The following is a 27325-nucleotide window of genomic DNA, read 5'->3' as shown; positions in this document are numbered from 1 at the left end:
GCATATGAGCCAGAGGCTTAGCTAGGGGCTTGGTTCGGGGGGGGGGGGGAACCTTTGGGTGGGCCCCTATTCAGGTATCCCTGATTACAAATATGGTGGGGCACCCTAATATGGGATGTAGGAGAACCTCGGCAGATGTCCGCGGTTTTGCTAAAAGAAATATCTATACAAAGACCAACAATGATATTACCGCCTTGTGGTGACCAGGTAGTGGTAGACACCAGTCCTGCAGTACAGTTTTAGATGGTGACTTACAGCTGACTTTCTTTCTAATGTAGTCATTCTCTTTTCCCGTCCTTTCCATTTGGTCCAGACCAGCATGACAACTTCTTCCAGCCATGACAACTTCTTCGGCGGCAGAGATTACTATCCCCAACCTGCCCAAACTCCTTATCCTGCTGATATCCCAATACTGAGCCGCTGCTGTCGTATGTGTCCCTATTACTGCACCTTCTGTGTGGTACTCTGTGGCCTCTATTTTTCCTCCTACTCAAGCCCTATGTTGCCCTTTCATTGCACTTATAAAATATGATGTCAACAAAAGTGCCCCACAAACACTAAAATACTCCTACAGTGAATTCCTCCACAGTACCCTCCACATTCACAGTATGATGAACCTAGTGTATCCCCCACTCAAATCCACAGGAAAAATATGGTGACCCCCATCACAGTACAATCCCCCAACGGTGATCCTGACACAGCCCCCCATGTAGTTTAATGGGCATACATACAGTATAATGGCTCCACATCTCTCCACACTGTATAATGGTCCCCACACAGCCCTCCACACAATATGATGGATACCACACAAACCTTCACACTGTATAATTGCTTGCAAACTGTGTAAAAGCTCCCACATAGCCCTCCAAATATTATAATATCCCCCATATAGCTTTTCAAATAGTGTAATGCACCCCATAGTCCTTCATATAATATAATGTGATCTCCATATTCATCCATATAGTATACTGCACTCTCCATAGTCCTTCATATAGTATAACGCATTTTCCATAGTCCTCCACATAGTATAATGCACTCTTCATAGTCCCCCATATAGTAAAATGCACTCCCCACAGTCATCTATAAAGTAGAATTCATTTCTCATAGTCTTCCATATCGTATAATGCACTCCCCATAGTCCTCCATATAGTATAATGCAGGGGTGTCAAACTGCATTCCTCGAGGGCTGCAAACAGGTCATGTTTTCAGGATTTCCTTGCATTGCACAGGTGATAATTTAATCACCTGCAGAGAATGATTCCAGCACCTTGTGCAATGCTAAGGAAATCTTGAAAACACGCATGGTTTGAGGCCCTCGAGGAATGCAGTTTGACACCCCTGGTATAATGCACTCCCCATAGTCCTACATATGGCATAGTGCACTCCGCATAGTCATTCATATAGTATTAAAGGGAACCTGTCACCCCCGTTTTTTGAGATTGAGATATAAATACTGTTAAATAGGGCCTGTGCTGTGCGTTACTATAGTGTATGTAGTGTACCCTGATTCCCCATGTATGCCGAGAAATACATTACCAAAGTCGGCGTTTTCGCCTGTCAATCAGGCTGGTCTGGTCAGGTGGGCGTGTTCACAGTGTTCTTTTCTTCCCCAGGTTTCCGTTGGTGGCGTAGTGGTGTGCGCATGTCCAAGGTCCGGATTCCCTGTGCCCACGTGAAGACACAGCGCGCGATCTGCGCTGTCATTCCTTTCATCGGTGCGGGCGGCCATCTTCCTGGGGCCGCGCGTGCGCAGATGTAGTGCTCTGCTGCACGGGGCTTCAGGAAAATGGCCGCGGGATGCCGCGCGTGCGCAGAAGAGATCGCGGCGGCCATTTTCCCAAAGCCGAGATGCAAACTCGGCTTTGGGAAAATGGCCGCCGCGATCTCTTCTGCGCACGCGCGGCATCCCGCGGCCATTTTCCTGAAGCCCCGTGCAGCAGAGCACTACATCTGCGCACGCGCGGCCCCAGGAAGATGGCCGCCCGCACCGATGAAAGGAATGACAGCGCAGATCGCGCGCTGTGTCTTCACGTGGGCACAGGGAATCCGGACCTTGGACATGCGCACACCACTACGCCACCAACGGAAACCTGGGGAAGAAAAGAACGCTGTGAACACGCCCACCTGACCAGACCAGCCTGATTGACAGGCGAAAACGCCGACTTTGGTAATGTATTTCTCGGCATACATGGGGAATCAGGGTACACTACATACACCATAGTAACGCACAGCACAGGCCCTATTTAACAGTATTTATATCTCAATCTCAAAAAACGGGGTGACAGGTTCCCTTTAATACAGCTGTAAAGGGGGCAGCACCGTTTACCTGCCCAGGTCTCTGAACACTACAGGATCCATGCAACCAACCCATAGAGCAAAGATGTTGGCAACACAGGTGCAAAATACTAATAAGACAGCCACTCACAGCCTACCAATTCATGGAGGGGGTGACTGCTTAGTATATGATTGCACAATAGAGGCTTGCATAGGGCATTGTTCACATGCAGGTAATGAACAGTGTCTGGCTAAGGCTTGGTTCCCATTGCGTTAATGGGAAAGCGCTAACGGACAGCGTTGCACGGCGAAATTAACGCCGTGCAACGCGTCCGTTAGCGCGCCCATTCACGGCAATGGGAACGCGCAGCACTAGCGCGTGCCATGTTCAGCACGCGCTAGCGACGCGCCGGTGTTTCCTGGCGCGCCGCGGACGCTGCTTGCAGCGTCCGAGGCATGCCCGCGGTCCGTTCCCCGCTCTCGCAGATCGGGGATCTGCGAGAGCGGGGACGTTACCGCGACCCCGGGATGCGGCCCCATTAAAAACATTGCATTAGCGCAACCCGCTAGCGCTAGCGCTAAACGGATTGCACTAACGCAATGTGACCCTAGCCTAACAGCCTATTAGTCACGCCCATACTATTCGATCAGGCAGGCTGCCAGCACTCTCTAGATGCATCCCATGTTGACAGCCCTGTTTACAAAACCTAACACACTGGGCTTGACTGCACCCTGAAAAATAAAGTGCACAAAATACATATAAATATATGAAATATTGGTCGATAATTTGGCCAAGATGTACAAGACTGAAACCCAACATCAAGGGTCCTCACGCTTGCGAGTCCTAACACTAAACTTAGCAGTCTATATTGAAAAAAGGAACAGCACTCACCATTGCTTCATAAAAAAGGTTAATGTCCTTTATTCCATGTGGCAAGACAATCCTTTAACAAGCAGGGGGAGCAGGGAAGTAAAAGAGGACACCAGCCATTTCACACCTATCACAGTGTTTCTGCAGGTTCACTTTTTGCTACTAAACTTAGTAGCAAAGCCACAAAAGAGGACTAAAAATCCTCCAACAACCCTTCATATAATGTAATGCAATCCCCATAGTCATTCATATAGTATACTGCACTCTCCATAGTCCTTCATATAGTATAATGCACTCTCCATAGTGCTGCACATAGTATAATGCATGTTTCATAGTCATCCATATAGTATACTGCACTCTTACTCTTCATAGTCCTCCATATGGTATAATGCACTCCCTATAGTCCTTCACATAGTAAAATTTCACTCTCCATAGTCCTCCACATAGAATAATGCACTCCTCCCTATAGAATAATACACTCCATATAGTCCTTCATATTGTAAAATGCATTCCCCACAGTCATCTATATAGTAGAGTGGATTCCCCATAGTCTTCCATATAGTAGAATGTGCTCCACATATTCTTCCATACAGTATAATGCACTCTCCATAGTCACCCATATAGTAAAATGCACTCACCGCGGTCATTTATATAGCAGACTGCAGTCTCCATAGTCCTCCCTATATTAAAATGCACTCCACAGAGTCCTCCATATCTGGCGCATAGCAAATGTGGTACCAATATTCAAAAAGGGCTCTAAAAGTGAACATGGAAACAAATAGGCCAGTAAGTCTAACCTCTATTGTTGGTAAAATATTTGAAGGGTTTCTGAGGGATGTTGTTCTGGATTATCTAAATGAGAACGACTGTTTAACTCCATATCAGCATGGGTTTATGAGAAATCGCTCCTGTCAAACCAATCTAATCAGTTTTTATGAAGAGGTAAGGTATAGACTGGACCAACGTAAGTCATTGGACGTGGTATATCTTGATTTTTCCAAAGTGTTTGATACCGTGATTCTCAAGAGTTTGGTACACAAAATGAGACTGCTTGGTCTGGGGGAGAATGTGTGTAAATGGGTAAGTAACTGGCTTAGTGATAGAAAGCAGAGGGTGATTATATATGGTATATTCTATAACTGGGTCACTGTGACCAATGGGGTACTGCAGGGGTTGGTGTTGGGACCTATTCACTTCAAGATATTTATTAACTATCTGGTAGAAGGTTTACACAGTAAAATATTGATATTTCCAGATGATGCAAAACTATGTAAAACAGTCAATACAAGAGATGATAGTATTCTGCTACAGATGGATCTGGATAAGTTGGAAACTTGGGCCAAAAGGTGGCAGATGCGGTTTAACAATGATAAATGTAAGGTTATACACATGGGAAGAAGGAATCAACATAACCATTACACACTGAACGGTAAACCACTGGGTAAATCTGACATGGAGAAGGACTTGGGGATCCTAGTTAATGATAAACTTACCTGGAGCAGCCAGTGCCAGGCAGTGGCTGCCAAGGCAAACAGGATCATAAGGGGTATTAAAAGAGGTCTGAATACACATTATGAGAACATTATACTGCCTCTATACAAATCCCTGGTTAGACTGCACGTGGAGTTCCGTGCGCAGTTTTGGGCATCAGTGCTCGGGAAGGATGTAATGGAACTAGAGCGAGTACATAGGAAGGCAACAAAATTAATAAAGGTGTTGGGGGAACTACAATACCCAGAGAGATTAGCAAAATATGGATTATTTAGTCTAGACAAAAGACGACTGCGGGGCCATCTAATAACCATGTATAAGTATATTATTATTATTATTTATTATTATAGCACCATTTATTCCATGGCGCTTTACATGTGAGGAGGGGTATACATAATAAAACAAGTACAATAATCTTGAACAATACAAGTCACAACTGGTACAGGAGGACAGAGGACCCTGCCCGCGAGGGCTCACAATCTACAAGGGATGGGTGAGGATACAGTAGGTGAGGGTAGAGCTGGTCGTGCAGCGGTTTGGTCAATCGGTGGTTCCTGCAGGTTGTAGGCTTGTCGGAAGAGGTAGGTCTTCAGGTTCTTTTTGAAGGTTTCGATGGTAGGCGAGAGTCTGATATGTTGTGGTAGAGAGTTCCAGAGTAGGGGGGATGCACGAGAGAAATCTTGTATGCGATTGTGGGAAGAGGAGATAAGAGGGGAGTAGAGAAGGAGATCTTGTGAGGATCGGAGGTTGCGTGCAGGAGAGTACCGGGAGACAAGGTCACAGATGTATGGAGGAGACAGGTTGTGGATGGCTTTGTATGTCATGGTTAGGCTTTTGTACTGGAGTCTCTGGGTGATGGGGAGCCAGTGCAGGGATTGACAGAGGGGAGAGGCCGGGGAATAGCGGGGGGACAGGTGGATTAGTCGGGCAGCAGAGTTTAGAATAGATTGGAGGGGTGCAAGAGTGTTAGAGGGGAGGCCACAGAGCAGGAGGTTACAGTAGTCAAGGCGGGAGATGATGAGGGCATGGACTAGGGGTTTTGCAGATTCTTGGTTTAGGAATGTACGGATCCGTGAAATATTTTTGAGTTGGAGGCGGCAGGAAGTGGAAAGGGTTTGGATATGTGGTTTGAAGGAGAGATCAGTGTCAAGGATTACCCCAAGACAGCGGGCTTGTGGGACTGGGGAGAGTGGGCAGCCGTTTACTGTAATGGATAGGTTTGTTGGGGAGGTCGTGTGAGATGGGGGAAAGATGATGAATTCTGTTTTGTCCATGTTAAGTTTTAGAAATCTAGTGGAGAAGAAGGATGAAATAGCAGACAGACATTGAGGGATTCTGGTTAGTAGGGTGGTGATATCTGGTCCAGAGATGTAGATTTGTGTGTCGTCAGCATAAAGATGATACTGAAAGCCGTGAGATTCTATGAGCTGTCCCAGGCCAAAGGTGTAAATGGAGAAGAGCAGGGGTCCTAAAACTGAACCTTGCGGGACTACGACAGATAGGGTGGCCAGGTGAGGAGGTGGTGTGTGAGTGGGAGACGCTGAATGTCCGGTCAGTTAGGTATGACGAGATCCAGGATAGGGCCAAGTCTGTGATGCCAAGGGATGAGAGGGTCTGCAACAGCAGGGAATGGTCTACTGTGTCAAAGGCAGAGGACAGGTCCAGGAGGAGGAGGATAGAGTAGTGTCGCTTGCTCTTGGCGGTTAATAGGTCATTGGTGACCTTAGTTAGGGCAGTTTCAGTGGAGTGGTGTGACTGGAAGCCTGATTGAAAGCGGTCGAAGAAGGAGCAGGAAGATAGATGGGAGGACAGTTCAAGATGGACATGTTGATCCAGTAGTTTTGAGGCAAAGGGGAGAAGTGATATAGGGCGATAGCTAGATACAGAGGATGGGTCAAGGGAGAGCTTTTTGAGGATAGGTGTGATTGAGGCATGTTTAAAGCTTGAGGGGAAAACGCCAGTTGTTAGTGATAGGTTGAAGAGATGGGTTAGGGTTGGGATGAAGACTGTGGTGAGGTTTGGGATGAAGTGGGATGGGAGTTGGTCAAGTGCACAGGCGGTGAGATGCGATCTTGAGAGTAGAGTGGAGAGTCCGTCTTCTGTAATGGTGGAGAAGTTGGTTTTGGGGGTGGAGGGCTGGGTAGTTGGGAGGAAGGGTTCTAGGGGTTGTTTACTACAACTGTCTCTGATGTTCTCAATCTTCTGCTTGAAAAATGAGGCAAATTCTTCAGCTGAGATGAGTGGGGAGGGAGGAGGTGCTGGGGGGCGGAGGAGAGAATTGAAGGTGTTGAATAACTGTTTGGGGTTGTGAGACAGGGAGGATATGAGAGATGAGAAGTAGGTTTGTTTTGCTGTGGCGAGCGTGGTTTTGAAAGTAGTGAGGGACTGTTTGAATGTGATGAAGTGCTTGTTGGAGTGGGATCTTTTCCATCTGCGCTCAGCAGCCCTGGAAACTCGCCTCAGTACTTTGGTCAGGCTGGTGTGCCAGGGATGTCTGTTGATTTTGCAAGCTTTGGTATGTGGGAGAGGGGCAAGAGATTCCAAAGCTGCAGCTATTGTGGTGTTATATAGAGCGGCAGCATCATCCGCATTGTGTAGGGAGCTTACGTCTGTGAGAGGGAGAAGGGATTCAGAGAGTGAGTGAAGATCAAGGTGTTTAAGATTTCCACAAGGTTGTGAGAGTTTGTGGGGTGGGGGTTGTAAACAAGGAGTGGAGAGGGAAGAGAATGTGAGTAGGTTGTGGTCAGAAAGAGGAAGAGGTGAGTTCGAGAGGTTAGATAGGGAGCAGAGGCGGGTAAAGATGAGGTCCAGTGTGACCATCTTTGTGAGTGGCTGTAGAAGACCATTGAGCAAGGCCAAAGGAGGAAGTGAGGGATAGAAGTTTAGTGGCGGCTGAGAGGGAAGTGTCAATGGGGATGTTGAAGTCACCCATGATGATAGTGGGGATGTCAGCGGCGAGGAAATGGAGTAGCCAGGTGGTGAAGTGGTCAAAGAAGGTGGTGGCTGGCCCTGGGGGACGGTAGATGACAGCCAGTTGGAGGTTGGAGGGGGAGTTGATGTGCACAGAGTTCACCTCAAAGGAAGGGAGGGTAACAGAGGGTGGCAGTGGGATTGGGGTGAAGGGGCAGTTATCTGACAGGAGAAAACCAACTCCTCCGCCATGCTTGCCGCTGGGGCGAGGGGTGTGAGAGAGGTGGAATCCACCATAGGAAAGCGCGGCTGGAAAGGCTGAGTCAGAGGGGGTGAGCCAGGTTTCAGTGATGCCAAGGAAGGAGAGTTTGTTATTGATAAAGAGGTTGTGGATAAATGACAGTTTACTGCAGACAGAGCGTGCATTCCATAGTGCTCCAGATAGGGAAATTGGGGAAGTGGGGGCTGGATGAATGGGTATGAGGTTACTGTGGTTGCGAGGACGTGTAGAGGATCGTGGCAGGGGATTAGAAATGAGTGTGGGGATGTGATGAGGAGGGCCAGGATTTGGGGATATGTCGTCAGCGATGAGGAGCAGCAGACTGAGCGTTAGAAGGTGTGAGCTGGATAGGTCATGATGTGGCCGTGTGTGCCTGGAGAGAAAGGATTGTATGTGGAGGATTAGTTCTGTGGAGGAGGTGAGGTGGCTGGGGAGGATTGAGGAAGAAATGACTAGTTCCTTACTGGGTGGAGGGACTACAGGAGATAGGAAGAAATAAAGTAGTATGGGGGTGAATGTTAAAAGAAACCAAAACATTATAGTGGTTTTCTATTCCTTTACCTTCCAGTCAATTCCAGTCCAATTCTAGTCTAATTCATAGCAATTAAAAATCTGCAATTTAAAAGATGCAATTTCTAAGATGGTCAGACACGTCTGGTCAGACTCATGGCTTTGAATTTATGAGGATTTATTATGAATATATAAGGGACAATACAAATATCTCTCAGAGGATCTGTTTATACCAAGGAACGTGACGGTCACAAGGGGTCATTCTCTGCATCAGGAGGAGAGAAGGTTTTTCCACCAACATAGAAGAGGATTCTTTACTGTTAGGGCAGTGAGAATCTGGAATTCCTGGCCTGAGGAGGTGGTGATGGCGAACTCAGTCGAGGGGTTCAAGAGAGGCCTGGATGTCTTCCTTGAGCATAACAATATTGTATCTTACAGTTATTAGGTTCTTTAGAAGGACGTACAGTACAGACCAAAAGTTTGGACACACCTTCTCATTTAAAGATTTTTCTATATTTTCATGACTATGAAAATTGTAAATTCACACTGAAGGCATCAAAACTAAGAATTAACACATGTGGAATTATATACTTAGCAAAAAAGTGTGGAACAACTGAAATTATGTCTTATATTCTAGGTTCTTCAAAGTAGCCACCTTTTGCTTTGATGACTGCTTTGCACACTCTTGGCATTCTCTTGATGAGCTTCAAGAGGTAGTCACCAGAAATGGTTTTCACTTAACAGATGTGCCCTGTCAGGTTTAATAAGTGGGACTTCTTGCCTTATAAATGGGGTTGGGACCATCAGTTGTGTTGTGCAGAAGTCTGGTGGATACACAGCTGATAGAACTACTGAATAGATTGTTAGAATTTGTATTATGGCAAGAAAAAAGCAGCTAAGTAAAGAAAAATGAGTGGCCATCATTACTTTAAGAAATGAAGGTCAGTCAATCCGAAAAATTGGGAAAACTTTGAAAGTGTCTCCAAGTGCAGTTGCAAAAACCATCAAGCGCTACAGAGAAACTGGCTCACACGAGGACCGCCCCAGGAAAGGAAGACCAAGAGTCACCTCTGCTTCTGAGGATAAGTTTATCTGAGTCACCAGCCTCAGAAATTGCAAGTTAACAGCAGCTCAGATTAGAGACCAAGTCAATGCCACACAGAGTTCTAGCAGCAGACACATCTCTACAACAACTGTTAAGAGGAGACTTTGTGCAGCAGGCCTTCATGGTAAAATAGCTGCTAGGAAACCACTGCTAAGGACAGGAAACAAGCAGAAGAGACTTGTATGGACTAAAGAACACAAGGAATGGACATTAGACCAGTTGAAATCTGTGCTTTGGTCTGATGAGTCCAAATTTGAGATCTTTGGTTCCAACCACCGTGTCTTTGTGCGACACAGAAAAGGTGAACGGATGGACTCTACATGCCTGGTTCCCACCGTGAAGCATGGAGGAGGAGGTGTGATGGTGTGGGGGTGCTTTGCTGGTGACACTGTATTCAAAATTGAAGGCATACTGAACCAGCATGGGTACCACAGCATCTTGCAGTGGCATGCTATTCCATTCAGTTTGCGTTTAGTTGGACCATCATTTATTTTTCAACAGGACAATGACCCCAAACACAACTCCAGGCTGTGTAAGGGCTATTTGACCAAGAAGGAGAGTGATGGGGTGCTACGCCAGATGACCTGGCCTCCACAGTCACCAGACCTGAACCCAATCGAGATGGTTTGGGGTGAGCTGGACCGCACAGTGAAGGCAAAAGGGCCAGCAAGTGCTAAGCATCTCTGGGAACTCATTCAAGATTGTGAGAAGACCATTTCCGGTGACCACCTCTTGAAGCTCATCAAGAGAATGCCAAGAGTGTGTAAAGCAGTAATCAAAGCAAATGGTGGCTACTTTGAAGAACCTAGAATATAAGCCATAATTTCAGTTGTTTCACACTTTTTTGTTAAGTATATAATTCCACATGTGTTAAATCATAGTTTTGATGCCTTCAGTGTGAATTTACAATTTTCATAGTTATGAAAATACAGAAAAATCTTTAAATGAGAAGGTGTGTCCAAACTTTTGGTCTGTGCTGTAGATCTGGGGATTTATTCTGGCGGAATATAGGCTGAACTGGATGGACAAATGTCTTTTTTCGGCCTTGCTAACTATGTTACTATTTTACCATTTAAGCTCTGTTAGAGGTCAGTAACTTTTATTGTGAGTTATTAAATTATATACTTTAAATTATTTGGCGCTTTATCAGGTTATGTCAGAGTGTTTCACGGTTACTTTTTGCTATTGTTTAACTCTGAATGTCTATCTAAGTGTCCCTTCCCTTTATTACAAGTCTTTATTTGTATTTTATTCTATTGATAAATGTAGAATCATAAATTAAAATGGAAATAGTGGCTATTCTCTACTCTCAGGGACAGTTTACAGAGGCAGGATATTACCTAGATTATCAATGAGCATGTAACATAAACCAAAGTGTCATGAGCTTGAAATTCCGTCACTTAGTCTGCATTCACACATCTGTGGGCTATCCTTTTTTTCTAGGGCAGCATACAAACCAAAGCAGTTTTATGACTCTATACACACATCCATTAAAAACACAGATTCATGTGTTAGATCCAAGAGATTAAGGCCAGGGGCACACTCAGCGTAGGGAAATATGGTCCGTTTTTTACAGGCGTAATAAGCAGAAATGATCCCAAAACAGTGATCCGTATGTTATCCGTAGGCAAGGTGTGGCTGCGTATATTTTGCGCATGTAAACCTCCGTATGTAATCCGTATGGCATCCGTAATGCGTATTTTTCACGCAACCTTACAAAATGGACATTTAACGGTTTTTAGGCCTGAAATTAATTTAAATCATCAGCATAAACCTATTTAAGGCCTCTCCAACAGGTGGAACCCTCCCATATGGCCATTTTGTTGCTGTGCTTGTATAGATGTTTTTGTGGTACTTGGGCAACATGTGTGATCTCCTGCATTTCACACCATCTCTGCGAGTGTTATTTAATTGGGTCTTGTCACGCCACTTTGGGCAGCCATACCCCGTGATAGTTGATCCGCGAAGGAGGAGAAGAAGAATGTGGGTGCATCCTTTTTTGCGGCAACGCCTCACTAAAGGGCATTTTAACAGGCTCTATTCATCTCTGCGGACACATCCAGACAAATTCTTCCAGTACTGTCACATGACAATACCCACCTTTGATATCTTGTTGGAGACAGTACGTCCAGGAATTACGTATCAGGATGCCAGAATGTGGAAATGCATATCCGCAGAGGAGCGTCTTCTCCTTACCTTACGTTATGTATTCACCATCCTCACATACTGTATGTTGATGATGTTTTTTTTCCCTATTTTGATTTTCTAAGCATAAGGTTTCAATGATATTATTCAATTTTAACAAAATCTGAAACAAATATGTAGTTAATGTAAAATGTAAGTAGCCAGTGTACATTTTGTAAGGTACACTGGTATCCTGTCTTTTAATATCCTTATATTACTTGGCTTTACTATGGATTTTAACAAACATTGTAACATTACTAATCTTTTATTTTTGTTGTGTGCTTTCAGATTCCTGTCAACTGGATTATCTTATGCCATAATACATCTCGAATTTCTGATTGGGAGGTCCACTATTTCCTGCATTGTGCATGATACATGTGGTCAAATATGGGACAAGCTACATGAACTTGTGATGCCGGAGCCCAAAAGGGAGGATTGGCTGAAAATAGCTAGTGGATTTTATGACTCTTGTGATTTTCCTCACTGTATTGGAGCCCTGGATGGGAAACATATCAGGGTGCGTAAGCCGCTGAACTTGGGCTCCCAATTCTACAATTATAAGCAGTTTTTCTTTGTAGTTCTGTTAGCTGTAGTTGACAGTAACTACAGGTTTATAATTTACATATTGGGGCCTATAGGCGAACTGGAGACTCTAGAGTCTTCAATGCGTCCATTATGGGTCGGCGGCTACGTGAAAACCTGTTGGACCTCTCATCACCATGACAACTCCCAGGCTCCAATGCTGAAGCAGTGCCATATGTTCTTGTGGGAGATGAGGCCTTCGAATTGACCAGGCATGTCATGAGGCCTTATCTGCGGCGCAACCTGGACTACCGGCGGTGGGTGTTTAATGTCAGACTTTCACGGGCTTGGCGAATGGTGGAGTGCGCCTTTGGCATTCTAGCATCCAAATGGCGTGTCCTCCAGTCTGCCATTCAGCTGAGTGAGGCAAATGTTAATGAAATCATTAAAGCTTGTGTTGTTTTACACAACTTCACATGAATTCATGAGTGTTCCTCAGCTGACAGTGGTGAAGGCATGTTGTCCAATGTGGGTAGTCCTACACCACAAGTCCTTCCTCAGCAGCATCCCCTTTCTGGCCTAAAAGTTAGGGATAATTATACCAATTATTTTCTTTCTCCTCAGGGTGCTACTCCCTGGCAAGATAATGTTGTCTCTATGTTGTAATTTTTTTTTTTTTTTGCTTATAAAATTAACATTTGATATGAACATGGACAAAACATGGATAAAACAGAATTCATCATCTTTCCCCCATCTCACTCTACCCCTCCACCAGACCTATCCATCAATGTCAATGGCTGCTCACTTTCCCCAGTCCCACATGCCCGGTGCCTCGGGGTGATCCTCGACTCTGCCCTCTCTTTGAAGCCACATATCCAAGCCCTTGCCTCCTCCTGCCGTCTCAAACTCAACAATATTTCCCGGATCCGTGCTTTCCTTGACCGCAACACCGCAAAAACGCTAGTGCATGCCCTTATCATCTCCCGCCTCGACTACTGCAACCTCCTACTCTCTGGACTCCCCTCTAGCACTCTGGCACCGCTCCAATCCATCCTACACTCTGCTGCCCGACTAATCTACCTGTCCCCCCGCTATTCCCCAGCCTCTCCCCTATGTCAAGCCCTTCACTGGCTTCCTATCGCCCAGAGACTCCAGCTCAAAACCCTCACAATGACATACAAAGCCATCCACAACCTGTCTCCTCCATACATCCGTGACATGGTCTCCCGGCACCTACCTACACGCAACCTCCGATCCTCTCAAGACCTCCTTCTCTACTCCCCTCTCATCTCTTCTTCCCACAACCGCATCTAAGACTTCTCCCGTGCTTGCCCCATACTCTGGAACTCTCTACCCCAACACATCAGACTCTCGCCTACCATAGAAACCTTCAAAAAGAACCTGAAGACCCACCTCTTCCGACAAGCCTACAGCCTGCAGTGATCCTGAAGTTACTGAACCGCCGCGCAACCTGCACTACCCTCTCCTAGTGTTTCATCACCCATCCCCTGCCGACTGTGAGCCCTCGCGGGCAGGGTCCTCCCTCCTTATGTACCCGTGTGCCTGTTATCTGCTCATGTTTAATGTATTTGTCTATATTTGCCTCGTATTCACATGTAAAGCGCCATGGAATAAATGGCGCTATAAAAATGTATAATAATAATAATAATATTTTAAAATTTTACATTTGTGTATGGTGTAATAATGATTTGTCAAACACAAAGAAATTGGCTTGGTAATTTTTTTTATAAATGATATGAAATGTCAAAATTTGTTTTTATAACAATCATATTTACTTCATATGGCTTTTGGGGCCATTTTAACTTGGCCAAAGTGTAAAAAAAACAACACATTGATATCACAGCAGATTAAATAATTTTGGGACATAACACAAAATTATCAACAAGAATTTTTTTTTTAAAGATTCTGATACGTTGGTGGAGGTGATGGCGGTAGTTCGGGTTGCTGCTCTTGTGGCATTTGTTGGGCCAATTGTCCTTCACCCTGTTGTTGAGTTCTCTGTTGGGCCTGCTCCAAAATCTGACCATGCTCAGATTGACCATATGAGTACTGGCCATAAGTGTGGGTACTATGGGCATCATGACTACAGTACACCTCACGGGAGTCATAACCCCCACCTATATGTCCATGTCATCCAAACCCAGGTTGGGACCAGCCTCCAAAACTGGTCTAGACAAGTGGCCATATTGGTAAGGTTGCTGGAAGGGAACCATTTGGTACGGTGTAGGCATTGGTGGGTTATGTTGCAGAAAGGGTTGAGGTGTAGGCATACGTGGAGGAGATGCTTCAAATCCCTCTTGAGCATGCACTGGTTGATTTGTTGGCATACGCAGGACATTACATGGTGAGAGCTGCCACCTCTCAATGTACTGAAACATATCATAAGGGCTATTTAGGGGGTGCATGCATCAAGAAGGATTTGAAAGCACCCTCTCACACGTAGCCTCACCTCATGTGGTATGGTATGGAGATATTGGGCCAGGCTTCGAGAAAATGCCTCCTCACTATCATCATGAGCAGCCCTGGCCAAATAATTTAACACCCCAGTGTCCAAATTTGCTTACTGTAAGCGACATCTATAAACGCTGTACATAACCCCTTTCTCATGTCCAGCACCATTAAATAAATGGTGCAATATACATACAAATTCTGAATAAGGTAAAGAATAATATTGTTAAAATATTGTTCTTACGACAGTTTTAAATATTAAATACTTGGAAAAACATGAGTGTACTTACATATCTACCTCTGTCCCTCATGTGGCCGCTGCTCATAATCTGGGAAAAGGATCCCACATATGCTCCTCCAAGTAGCCTCTTTCCTTGCCCGGTTAGAGTAGTTGGAATCATGCTGGTCCCATGGTCCCATATTTCAGGCCTTTCTTGGACCAGGACCTGGAGCATATCAACATTGATTAGGTTGGCCATGCTGCTTGCAACTCCGTGGAGGCGAGCGCCAGACTTCCGGGATGTCTGTCTGGCTTTTTCAGCTAATTAGCATGTCTGAGCTTCCTGTTTGAGGGCATGGCACATTTCCTGTCACCTGGAGATGTCCGGCGTATTTTTCGCAAGTCACACTGAAGGTCCGTGTGTAATCCATATTTTTTGCGCACCCATAGACTTGCATTGGCTGATTTTTTGCACACTACGCTGACAAACGCAGCATGCTGCGATTTTCTACGGCCGTAAAATACGGCTGCGAAATATACGCCAGATAGAAGCTGCCCATAGAGAATCATTGGTCCGTTTGCAATGCGTAGTTTTTGCGCCTCTCATACGTCCGTAAATCTCTCTAGTGTGACCCCGGCCTAAGAGCAGGTCCTATTCTGATCCATGTTTGCAGATCAGAATTGGCCATTCGAATCAATGGGGATCATTGCAATTAGGATAGGAAGGTTTCCAATTTGCTTCAGTTTTCCATCTGTATCTCACAGATCTGCTGTTTAATGATAAATTTGCATACAAAATCACTTTTCATGGGTAAAATTATTGGCTTGGGAACAAAGAAAGACATTCCTTCAGTGAAAAAAAATGGATGACAAAATATTGGATACAACACAGATGCCACACAGAGGCAATAAGGACTACACTTGAGAAAAAGTGCTCTGTTTTTCTCTGATGGTAAAAGTTACATGGATGTGTGAATGTAGCCTTAGGGAAATAGAGAGTGAGAATCAATGAATAGCAGAAGGAGTAGGGTGCACCAGCAGAACATGGTCCTTTCCATCTCCTTGCAATTGACTTCAAGTTTGTTTAGAAGCAGTTATTTCTCAAGAAATGTACTGCGGCGTGTGCTAATGAACAAGTGGTTGCTCCTGCTGAGATCAGTGAGAACTTTCAGGCTGATCAAATATCTCCTATTGGCTCTCAATTTGCTTTAATGGTTCATTACTCACAAACAGACTCAAGCGGTTCTAGATGTTTTATGCTCAAGTGAGTTAATATCATTGCATAAGCGATATTAAAAGCAATAACATCCTACAGAACTTTTCATGCTTTATATGAAATCATGAATGTCGATATATTTATTGTATGCCCATGTTGTGATGTGGAGACTTGGATTTCTTATCATCTAAAACAACCTGCTGGTTTAGAAAGTAAGTCTGAAAGCCTGTTAGTCACAGCAGCTTAGCAGTGGTGAAGACCTATACGCCACAAAGCACATACAAGTCATTGGCTTTCCAAGACATTCATTCATTTGCTCTAAGGCTCATTGATCTGGAGTTAACCTTTAGGATTTTCATCATTAATATCACATAAAGGGAGTAAAGTGTCACTAGGAAAACATTGCACTGTACCTATATCTTAACTGGCTCCTAAAATGGTCCATTTATGGTTCTGATTACAGAGCTTATAAAGCATCCACCCTGATCAACTGCATTGTGTGTCAGGTGCTTCAGTCAAGCTTCTCTTGAACAATTATTTAATATATAGATCTTGAATTCTATTGCAAAATCTGAATTGATTTACAACTTGAAGACAAAGCGTCATGACACGGAATTCTTCATCGGCCTAGCAATGCTTTACATTTTACACACAGCTTTTATCCACAATGAGCCATTAGTTGTGCCGCAGCTTCTTGGAAGATGTGTGCGGTCAGCAAATACGTAAGTAACATAAAATCATTTCAAGGCAGTGTTGCCAAGAAAATGTGATGACACTAGACTTTAATTCTTGAAGGCAAGATATTTTCTCCTGATTTTTTGCAGCAATAAGTATTAAGGGTAACCATGGCAACAGAAATGATAAGTGTAGCCTGGTAGTTACCCAAGGCCTTTTATTATTGAGTGCTGGATAACAAACAGATCAACAAAAACTATATGGCTCATACACAGATAAAAAAATAAGGCCACATCAATCAATCAACAGCGCTGCCAGTGTAACAGGCAGAATTAGAAAAACCTTGAATCCCAGCTGTTTAACTCTTCATAGCTATTCTGTCCTGAGGCAATGCTGCCATTACTATTGTATATGAGGAGGGATCGGTTTTACTATTTAGTTTAAATGACGCAAAAAATATTATACAGCCGATTTATGAATACTTTCTAAAAGAGATAGTGCTTATTACCAATAGCAACCAATCAGAGCACAAATTTCATTTTTTAAGAACAGAATATGAAACACATTCTGTGATGTGATGGGTTGCTATGGGCAACATGAGTATTTTCCTTTTTGTCAATTTTATAAATCCTCCCCATTACTCGCTGTATTCAAGAGAGGAGTGCAGCAAACATCTTTCCTGTCACCGATGGCTGTTGCTTATTATGACAAAGTCACTGGTAAAGTGCTGGAGGGGAGATACGTTTCAATGAGGCTTTTAGCTTCAATGATTTGAAACCCAGAGGTTTGCTCCAGCACACTATAGGTTGAGAGGGATAATCGGCCATTTTAAGGCTATGTTCACACTTTGCGGATTTTGCTGCGGATCCGCAGCGGATTTGACCGCTGCGGATCCGCAGCAGTTTCCCATGAGTTTACAGAACAATGTAAACCTATGGGAAACAAAAAACGCAGTGCACATGCTGCGGAAAAAACCGCGCGGAAACGCTACGGATTACATTCCGCAGCATGTCACTTCTTTTCTGCGGATTTTCACCTGCTCCAATAGAAAACTGCAGATGAAAATCCGCAGAAGAAACCGCAGTTAAAACCGCGATAAATCCGCAATAAATCCGCAGTAAAAACCGCAACGGGTTTTCACTGCGGATTTTGTAATTCTGCTGCGGAAAAATCCGCAGTGGAATCTGCAAAGTGTAACATAGCCTCAGGGCTGGGTTTTTGTGGACAACCATAGAGTGGTTGGGAGTTTGTCAACCTTATCTCCACCCCAGGTTGTGATATGGGGTTTAAATATTTGGCCTTCTAGAGCATTCAGTGCTCAGTGGGTCTGGAGACAGCAGCTCCATAGAAGTGGTTTTGTGTTAAACTGTACTGAACCTGGCTGTTATATCCTGGGCGGGCGGATTCTGTTAGCTGCAAAGACTGCATACCATTTTGTTTTCTTTTCCTGTTTGGCCTGAAGGGCCGCGTTTATTTTCACTTCGCACTGGGTTATGCCGCATGTATAATAAACCAGTGGAAGATTTAAAGAGACACTGTACCTGTGTCTACCTCAGTGTGCAGCTGAATGGGCTGATCTACCACAGCTGGTGCTTGAAGTGCGGGCAAGATCCCCAGGAAGCAAGTGGGACTGCTGTGAACAAACCGCATGTCCTATGTAATGGTGTCTAGAGGCATAGAACAGCGGTCAGACAAAATGGAGGCGCTGATCAAGCACCTGATCCTAAGCCAGCAGCAGTACCGGGAGCAGCAGCAAGTACAGCAGGAGACAAAGAAATTCCTGATGCAGCAGATTCAACAGCAGCAACAGCAGATAGAACTCCTGGCACAGGATGTCCGCAGCACAGAAACCGCACCTCCCCCAAGTCAAGGCAATGACACATACATCTGTAAGGCGGCAAGATGAGTCGTGCAAAAAATGACCACGGGAGATGATGTGGAGCTTTTTTTGACTGTGTTTGAAATGGTGGCAGAGTGGTAGAAGCTGCAGCTGGAGCAGTGGGCGGAGGTGCTGGCCCGCTATCTAACTGGCGAGCCCCAGAATGTTTATTATGACCTGGCCTTAAAGATTCCCGTAAATATGCCAAACTAAAAACTGAGATACTTACACGCTCAGGGGGTGATTATGTGTATCTGAGCTCAAGGGGTCCACTACTGGGTTTATTGCATTGATAAACCCCCTTTCTCCCAAATTTCAATTTGCTGCATCTGGTACAGAAGTGGTTGCAGCCAGAGTCCTCCACCCCAGCCCAGATGGTAGAGCAGGTCATAATGGACATATTTATCCACTCTCTTACCAGGCCTGTGCACACCTGGGTTGCCCAGGGGGGGCCCCAAAATGTGGATGACCTAGTGAGACTAGCTGAAAGGCACCAGGTGGTCAAGAGGTACCCAAGGAAGCTGGGTGGTGTTGCATCCCCATACTGGGGTACCCAGAGGGAGCCCAAATCCCAAAAGAGGGGTAGTAGAGCCACCACTGGGGAAAGTCCGAGGCCCCCAGGGATCACTGAAGGGTTACCAAAGGCCGCTGGTAAAGACTTGCTATGATGAAGATGTCACAGTCCTAAACATATACAGTGGGGGAAATAAATATTTGATCCCTAGCTGATTTTGTAAGTTTACCCACTGACAAAGACATGAACAGTCTATAATTTTAAAGGTAGGTTAATTTTAACATTGAGAGATAGAATATCAAAAATAAAATCCAGAAAATCACATTGTATAAATTATATAAATATATAAATGTATAAATATATTTGCATTTTGCAGTGAGAAATAAGTATTTGATCTCCTACCAACCATTAAGAGTCAGAGTCAAGGATGTCACAGTGGCAGAGACACTGTCAACGGCTCGTAAGCAACAGTGCCAAGAGCTGCTTCAAACCCGGACCTGTTTCTGGAGTTGCCAGGATGTGCGCATGTGAGGATGAACCAAAAGCCATATTAAATTCTATAAGCCCACCGCGAGGTGATCTCCAAAGAGGTGAGGAGAATGTTGAGCCTGGGCATCATTGACGAGTCAAAGAGTGGCTGGTCCAGCCCCATTGTCCTTGTGCCGAAGCCAGATGGAGAGTGACATTTCTGTAACAACTACAGGAAGCTAAATGAGGTGTCCAAGTTCAATGCATATCTGATGCCACACGCCACGGGTCGATGAGCTCATTGGTTAGGGTCAGCCATATAAATCACCACAATGGACCCAACAAAAGGGTACTGGAAAATTCTCCTGTGCCCAAGTGCCAAGGAGAAGATGACCTTCTCTACACCTGATGGGTGCTTTCAGTATACCAGGATGCCGTTCGGTCTGCTGGGAGCCCCAGCTACCTTCCAGAGGGTCATGGACCGGATCCTAGCCTCTCACAAAAAATATGCCGCAGCTTCCCTGGATGACATTATGATCTTCAGCTCGGATTGGGGAAGTCACCAGCAGAAGCTCCAGGCAGTAGTGGATGCACTGTGGAAGGCAGGGTTTAGCATAAACCCAAAGAAGTGCACAAAACACTGTAAGTCCTGATACATATGGAGGAAGAAGGTAAGGAGGCGATACCTCTTGTCACCTATATTGCATGAGTTAGTGACTCCGCCATCTCCTGAGGGGACATCTACCATAATATGGGTGAGCACTATGTGTTTTACAATGTGTTTTAAGCCTTAACTGTATTTAATTGCACTAACTCATGCAAGATAGTTTAGAAGAGGTATCGCCTCCTTACCTTCTTCCAACATATGTATCAGGACTTACAGTGTTTTGTGCATGATGTATTATTTTATTCATCTGCTAATAGTGGAGGAAATAAGTATTTGATCCTTTGCTGATTTTGTAAGTTTGCCCACTAAGACATGAACAGTCTATAATTTTAAGGGTAGATTAATTTTAACATTGAGAGATACAATATCAAAATTAAAATCCAGAAAATCACATTGCATAAATGATATAATTGTATTTGCATTTTGCAGTGAGAAATAACTATTTGATCCGCCCACTACCAACCATTAAGAGTTCTGTCTCACACAAACCAGTTAGACTCTCCTAATCAACTCGTTACCTGCATTAAAGAAAGCTGTCTTACATAGTCACCTTTATAAAAGACTCCTGTCCACAGTCTCAATTAATCATGCTTACCGCCATCCACTGTGACTGTGTAAGGGGTTACAAAGACTGGTACACGACCCTTCCCCTTTAAGCATGTCCCGCTTCTTGCACGCTATGTAAATGTGATTTCAATCTATGTATATAGTGTTTTCTAACCGTTTGCTGCTATATGAATGTTTTATATTACTATGCATAGTTTCCCATAGGTGTATAGGGACAGTGTAGTACCTTAGTTGGGCCACAAGATAGGTACATAATAAATAGTTGATTATAGGAGGAGTTTACTGGGGTAAGGCAGGAACAGTTTCCTGGTTAGAGTCAGAAGGGCTAGGGAGCCCGAACAGCTTGGGTGGGCCTTAGAGCCCGAGCTACCCAGTAGCTCAGTAATGTTAAAAGCAAGAAGCCCAGCCATCCAGGGCCCAGTGGGCCAGAAGTACAGCTTGAGCAGCACTGTTACAGCAGTGGTGGAGCAGTGGCTATAGTGGAGGTAACAATAGTACTGGGATGCAGGTGGCTCTATAATGTGGCAGCTCACTGCATATGCAGATGCCCTCAGATCCGGCGGGAACAGATGAGGAAACTCCTGAACGTAGTGAGTCTGAACAAGGAGGAGGCTGCGTTACCGCAAGAGACGGTAGGACCCAGACACGTACTGAAGATCGTAGGAAGAGATGCAGGGAAAGTGGAGAATGGGTACTGTATGGAACCTCATGCTGTTGTTGTATCTAGAAAGGATGTGCTGCGAAAAGAAACAAGTAAAGTTTTAAATTTTAAGTTGCAACTGGATTGTGTCTCTGTTTGTGCACAAACGAATGGAGAAGGCCTTCAGCAACTTGGAGGAGATCCTGAAGAGGTGGAGAACAGAGAGGCAAGTACAATGACTAAAGGACGGTCTCTTTATGTGAAGGGAGACCAGAGCACGCAAGATCTGATATGCTCAGCCATGACTACGGCTCTGGCGCTCCCTCACAATTGTATACTGGTTTGTGTCTCTCCCAGTCTTGTTGGCCACTTTCTAGGTTCTTTGTCCTTGCTAAACTTGTTATTGTGTTAAAGAGCAATCACGTCTTTCAAAAATATTGTTATTAAAAACTTGCTTATATTTTCTTACTATGTTGTACAGCACTCCATTTTTTTGTTTATAAATACCAGAGGTGTTTGCATCTCTTCTCCTAGCCACTTATGGACTGCTCAGGTGCCGTTTTTAAATCAGCTGTATCTCCTGGATGGGAGGGCGGGAAGGACTACTCCAGTCCAAATCTTCTAATCGTTCCTAAAAACTTGGATCAATACTTACCATTAATCCTCTCAGAACCTATTAGTGCTGGGGCCTGCTTACTGGGTTTCATATTCCCAAGGCTGGCCACCTCGGTGATACCCATCTGCCATCCAGGATTCTGCCAGCTGCTTGATTGCAAATGTATTGTACAATGGATCACAGGTTCAAGTCCCCTAAGAAGACTAATACATGTAAAAAGCCAATTAAAAAATTACAATAAGTAAAGTAACTATCCATGCTAATAAAATATAAAATATACCTTATACGGTGAATGCAAAAAAACGAAAAGTTAAAAATGGCAGAATTGCTATTTTGCCTCCTAAAAAATTGAATAAAAGGATTTGTATGATGGACCCTAAAACGGCATCAATAAAGACTACAGCTCATACCACAAAAAAACAAGCCCTAATACAACTTTATCGACAGAAAAATGAAAAAAAAAACACACAAGACCATCGGGTCAAACCCTTTTAGCTCCAAAGGAAAGTAACAGGAAGATGCTCACCTGAGCAGTTTGTGTGCAGGCACAACTCCAAAGAACTCCTGAAGATATCAGCTGCTGCTGCCTCGTGACTGGAGGATGATCTCCTCCAGGATAGTTGACCAATTTGCGCTATAACAGGCTGCGCTGCTGTAATAAAGAATCCTTAGGACCAAGAAGAGTTGAAATGTTTTTATTTTCACACATTTCAATGCTGGACTGCTTTCTACTGAAATAAACAATTGTTTAACTGGTCAGAAAAAGTAAGGAGTTCTCAGAAGAAAGGCAGGAAAACCAAATATGAAGAGGGATTATGTCGTCCAAGAACTTGCATAAACCTGATCCTCCATTTTTGAGAAGTACAGAAAAATATATTTCTCGTTGTTATATTTTTAATATTTTTCACTCTGCTGACCTAGACAGATGTTCTTTTGTAGTACAGTGTAATGTATTTTTACACCCTGATTATTAATAAAGAGCACAGTTCTACCCGAATAATTACATCTCCTTTGTAGATATATTGATACAGCATCACTATTCAGTAAAGTAGCACAATACAAATAAAAGAAGAAATACATTAGTTCATGTAAGCTAAAGCTCTAAGGATGATTGTAGGAAAGCCCATTCAAATGTTGCTGGGAATAAAAAGGTATTCATCTTACTGTTAAGGATTAAAATAGCATAAATGGAAAGTTCATCCTTCCATAGGCGCTATACATTGACTTAACCTGAGTATACTTCTAAGCCTGGGTTTTCATATGTTAATAGAGATTCACAAAAAGGGCTAACATTGCAACACATATCCAATTGTGTATGCCACTCTACTATTTCTAAGTACATTGCAGAGTAGTAGCTTAAATGGTTACATTAAACAAAGTGCAGTGAATTTATCGGCAGTGTTACACAGCAAGATGTAGTTAATAGCGATCAGGATGAAATAAGATAGTTGCAACCAATAATTCTACTATGCTGATCCAGATAAAGGTGGATGAAGTCATGAGGTGGATGTCATGAAATGATGAGGTGTATGTTAGGCAAACTCAAGGCCCTCTAAAGCTTAGCAGAGGAGACAGAGCTGGCACAGGGAGCTGATGCAATCTTTGAATCTGAGCAGATGCAGCCAATAGAGGAGGCTGTCCCTACTACCCAGAGACAGCATTCTTAGTCTTAATACCCAGGAACTGCTCTCTTAGCCCTAATACCCAGGAACAGCTCTCTTAGCCATACTAACCAAGAACAGCTCTCTTAACCCTACTACACAGGAACAACTCTCTTAGCCCTGCTAACCAGGGACAGCTCTCTTAGCCCTAGTACCCAGGAACAGCTCTCTTAGCCCTACTACCCAGGAACAGCTCTTTAGCCTGGCTAACCAGGGACAGCTCGTTAAGCCCTACTACCCAGAGACATCGCTCTCAGTTCTACTACCCAGGAACAATGCTCTTAGCCCTACTACTCAGGGACAGCGCTTTTAGCTCCACTACCTAGGAACAGTGCTCTTAGACCTACTACCCAAAGACAGCTGTCTTATAGCCCTACTATGCAGAGACAACTCTCTTATAGCCCCTGGCCAGTCCGTGCATTGCAGTTTGAGTTCAAACCATGTTGCATGAATGTCTGCATGAGCCCTTACAATTACAAGTGGCCCTTTGAAGTCAACCATAATGCTCATGTGATCCTAAGTGAAAATGAGTTTGACACCCATGTACTAGGGTACACAATTTCAATCCTCACCATACATTCATGTCTAAGATAATATGATGCAAATTAAAGCTCTGTGCATGCTACCTGTGTGTGTTGATGGGTCTGCTCTGGACCAGGGGTGGGCAATTACTTTTCCCGAGGTGCCACATGAGAGACCATGACTGTTGTGGAGGGCTGAACTAATAGCTTGAAATTAATTCTACTCAATATTAATTTATTGTTATTAGTTGAATCACTTAATATAGCATAATTAAATGGAAGGTACCGCGTTTGTAGATCATTAATAAATCAATGTAATGTAGCATAACATGCTGTTATAACCAAGATATGATTGCATTTGAAACATATTTTGTGGGCTATAGGAGTTTAAAGAAGGCACTGGAGGCTGACATCTTGCTTTCACAGCAGCAGCACTACACTATCAGTGTCATAATACGGCACCCCATGGTCATAGGCGATAACAGGCCGCCGCTGACTCTATCTACAATACGATACGATACACTTTATTGATCCCAGGGGGAAATTACGGTATTACAGCAGCAATACAAACAGCAGTACATAAAATATTTGGACACTAATCTTGCACAGGTATACCACCATTACATAACAAATAAATGTTCATAGTTCAGGTATATAAGTCACTGTTAATTGACATTAGTACACCTGAATTCAGTCATTGCTGTCTACCACCCTTAGGAAATTATTATACATCCACAGAGCAGTGGGCACAAACGATTTCCTGAATTTCTTCTTCTTGCATCTAAGTAGGATTAGACAACTGCTGAATGTGCTCTTCTGCTTCAGGAACAGCTCGTATAGTGGGTGTGTATTATTGATCATTATAGCCCTACACTTCATCTGAATCCTATCCTTCAATACCTCCTCAAAAGAGTCCAGATGGAGGCCAACAACTGCGCTTGCCTTCTTGATAAGTTTGTTGAGCTTATTAGCGTCAGATACTCGCACACTACTGCCCCAGCAAATGATAGCAAAAAAAATGGTGCTTGCCACAATGGACTGGTAGAACATTTCTAACATTTTACTGCACAAATTGAACGACTTGGGCTTCCGAAGAAAGTACAATCTGCTCATTCCCTTCTTGTAAACCTTTTCTGTATGACACCTCTAATCGAGTTTACTGTCAAGAATATAAATCCCAAATATTTGTAGCTCTCAACAATCTCAACCTCCTGGCCAGCAATATTGATCGATAAGTAATCCTCCTTTTTCCTTCTATAACTCACCGCCGGCTCCTTGGTTTTCTTTACATTTAGTTCTAGACAGTTATTCTGGCACCAATATATAGCGCTAACATATTCTGCAGCGCTTTACAGTTTTGCACACATTATCATCACTGCCCCCGATGGGGCTCACAATCTAGAATCCCTATCAGTAAGCCTTTGGAGTGTGGAAGGAAACCGGAGTACCCGGGGAAAACACACGCAAACACAGAGAGAACATACAAACTCTTTGCAGATGTCCTGGGTGGTGGCTGCAAGGCTGCTGTGCTAACCACTGCGCCACCGTGCTGCCCACCCTTCTATATTCCTCCTTCCCTTGGCCCCCGACAATGCCCCCTACAATCACTGAGTCATCTGACAATTTTTGGAGATGACAAAAATCTGATTTATACTGAAAGTCAGCTGTATACAATGTGAAGAGGAAGGGTGACAGCACTGTACCCTGAGGGGCTCCAACACTGCTCTGTACACTGCCAGATACCACCTCCCCTATCCCTACAAACTCTGGCCTGTCCGTCAGGTAGTCGTTTATCCAGATCACATCCCCTCATCCACTGCCATACAGTATCAGTCAGCTTATTACGTAGTGGCTGTAAGGTATTGAAAGCACTTGAGAAGTCAAAGAACATGGCGCACACTATAGTTCCATCATTGTCCAAGAATGAATGTACTGTATGTAGCAGAGACACTAGACTAGACACTAGAGACAGGCATCATCCACCCCTAATCTCTGCTGGTACGCAAAGTGTAAGGGGTCAGTAAAAGCCCTCACCCTCGGACACAAGTAGGCGAGTATTATTCTCTCCAACGACTTCATAGCATGTGATGTTAAGGCCACTGGACGATAGTTTTGTAGGGAAGTTGGAAAAGTGGTCTTAGGAATCGGCACCAGGCAGGTGGTCTTCTACAGTTCTGGTAGACCTTGTGATTGAAGGCTCCAGTTAAACAGGTGCTGGAAGACAGTACACAGTTGGTTTGCACACGTTCTGAGTATACGTGGATTGAGGCCATCAGGCCCAGCTGCTTTGCCAATAACAAGTCTACTAAACTGTTTTCTCATGTCGCTTTGGGAGACGGTGAAAGCAGGCAGTTTATCCCAAAATGTTAATGCTGTCGATCGTTTCCCAGCTCCATTCCCCATTCCTGATGACACTGTGCTTGTGTTGGTGAATCTGTTGCAAACTCATTCATTTCATTAGCCAAGAGCAGACCAACTTCCCCACGCTCCGGCTTTGCCTTAAACCCAGGTAGCTGTTTCATGCCCGACCACACCTCCATGGAATTGTGTGACAATTTATTTTCTAATTTAATTCGGAATGCCTCATGGGTATTCTTCCCTTTAAATCCCTTTGTATCAATTTCAGTTTCTTTGCATTCTTAATTTTAAATGCCAGTTTTTTCTTGTTTACTAAGTGTTACGTGTTACGGAACCACTCAGCACCCAGAATATGTTGTGCAGCTATATGTATGTATAATAGGTTCCATGTGAGATGCATGTCCCTAATGCATCAGCCCACAGGCTGCGCCCTGGGCAGAGGGGACACGATATTCCCCTTTTGTCCTCCCCCCACCTTTGTAATTCCCACAGTAAATATCGGCAGGCTCCGGCCACCTGCGGCTATTGTAATGTATGTTTGGCTGCTGTACACTGCTACCAAGGCGAAGCTGACCCAGCATTGGGGGTTACGACTAACCAAGGGGTGGAAGAGATGGAGGAAGTGCTGCATGAAGTACACCCGGTGCAGGCAGCCCGGGCAGATAATCGACAACAGCATCGACAGGTCGTGTGGGTTAATGGGAAAC

This window comes from Ranitomeya imitator, chromosome 4 (assembly GCF_032444005.1).
Source record: "Ranitomeya imitator isolate aRanImi1 chromosome 4, aRanImi1.pri, whole genome shotgun sequence".
Taxonomy (NCBI): domain Eukaryota; kingdom Metazoa; phylum Chordata; class Amphibia; order Anura; family Dendrobatidae; genus Ranitomeya; species Ranitomeya imitator.
This window is presented reverse-complemented; position numbering follows the sequence as displayed.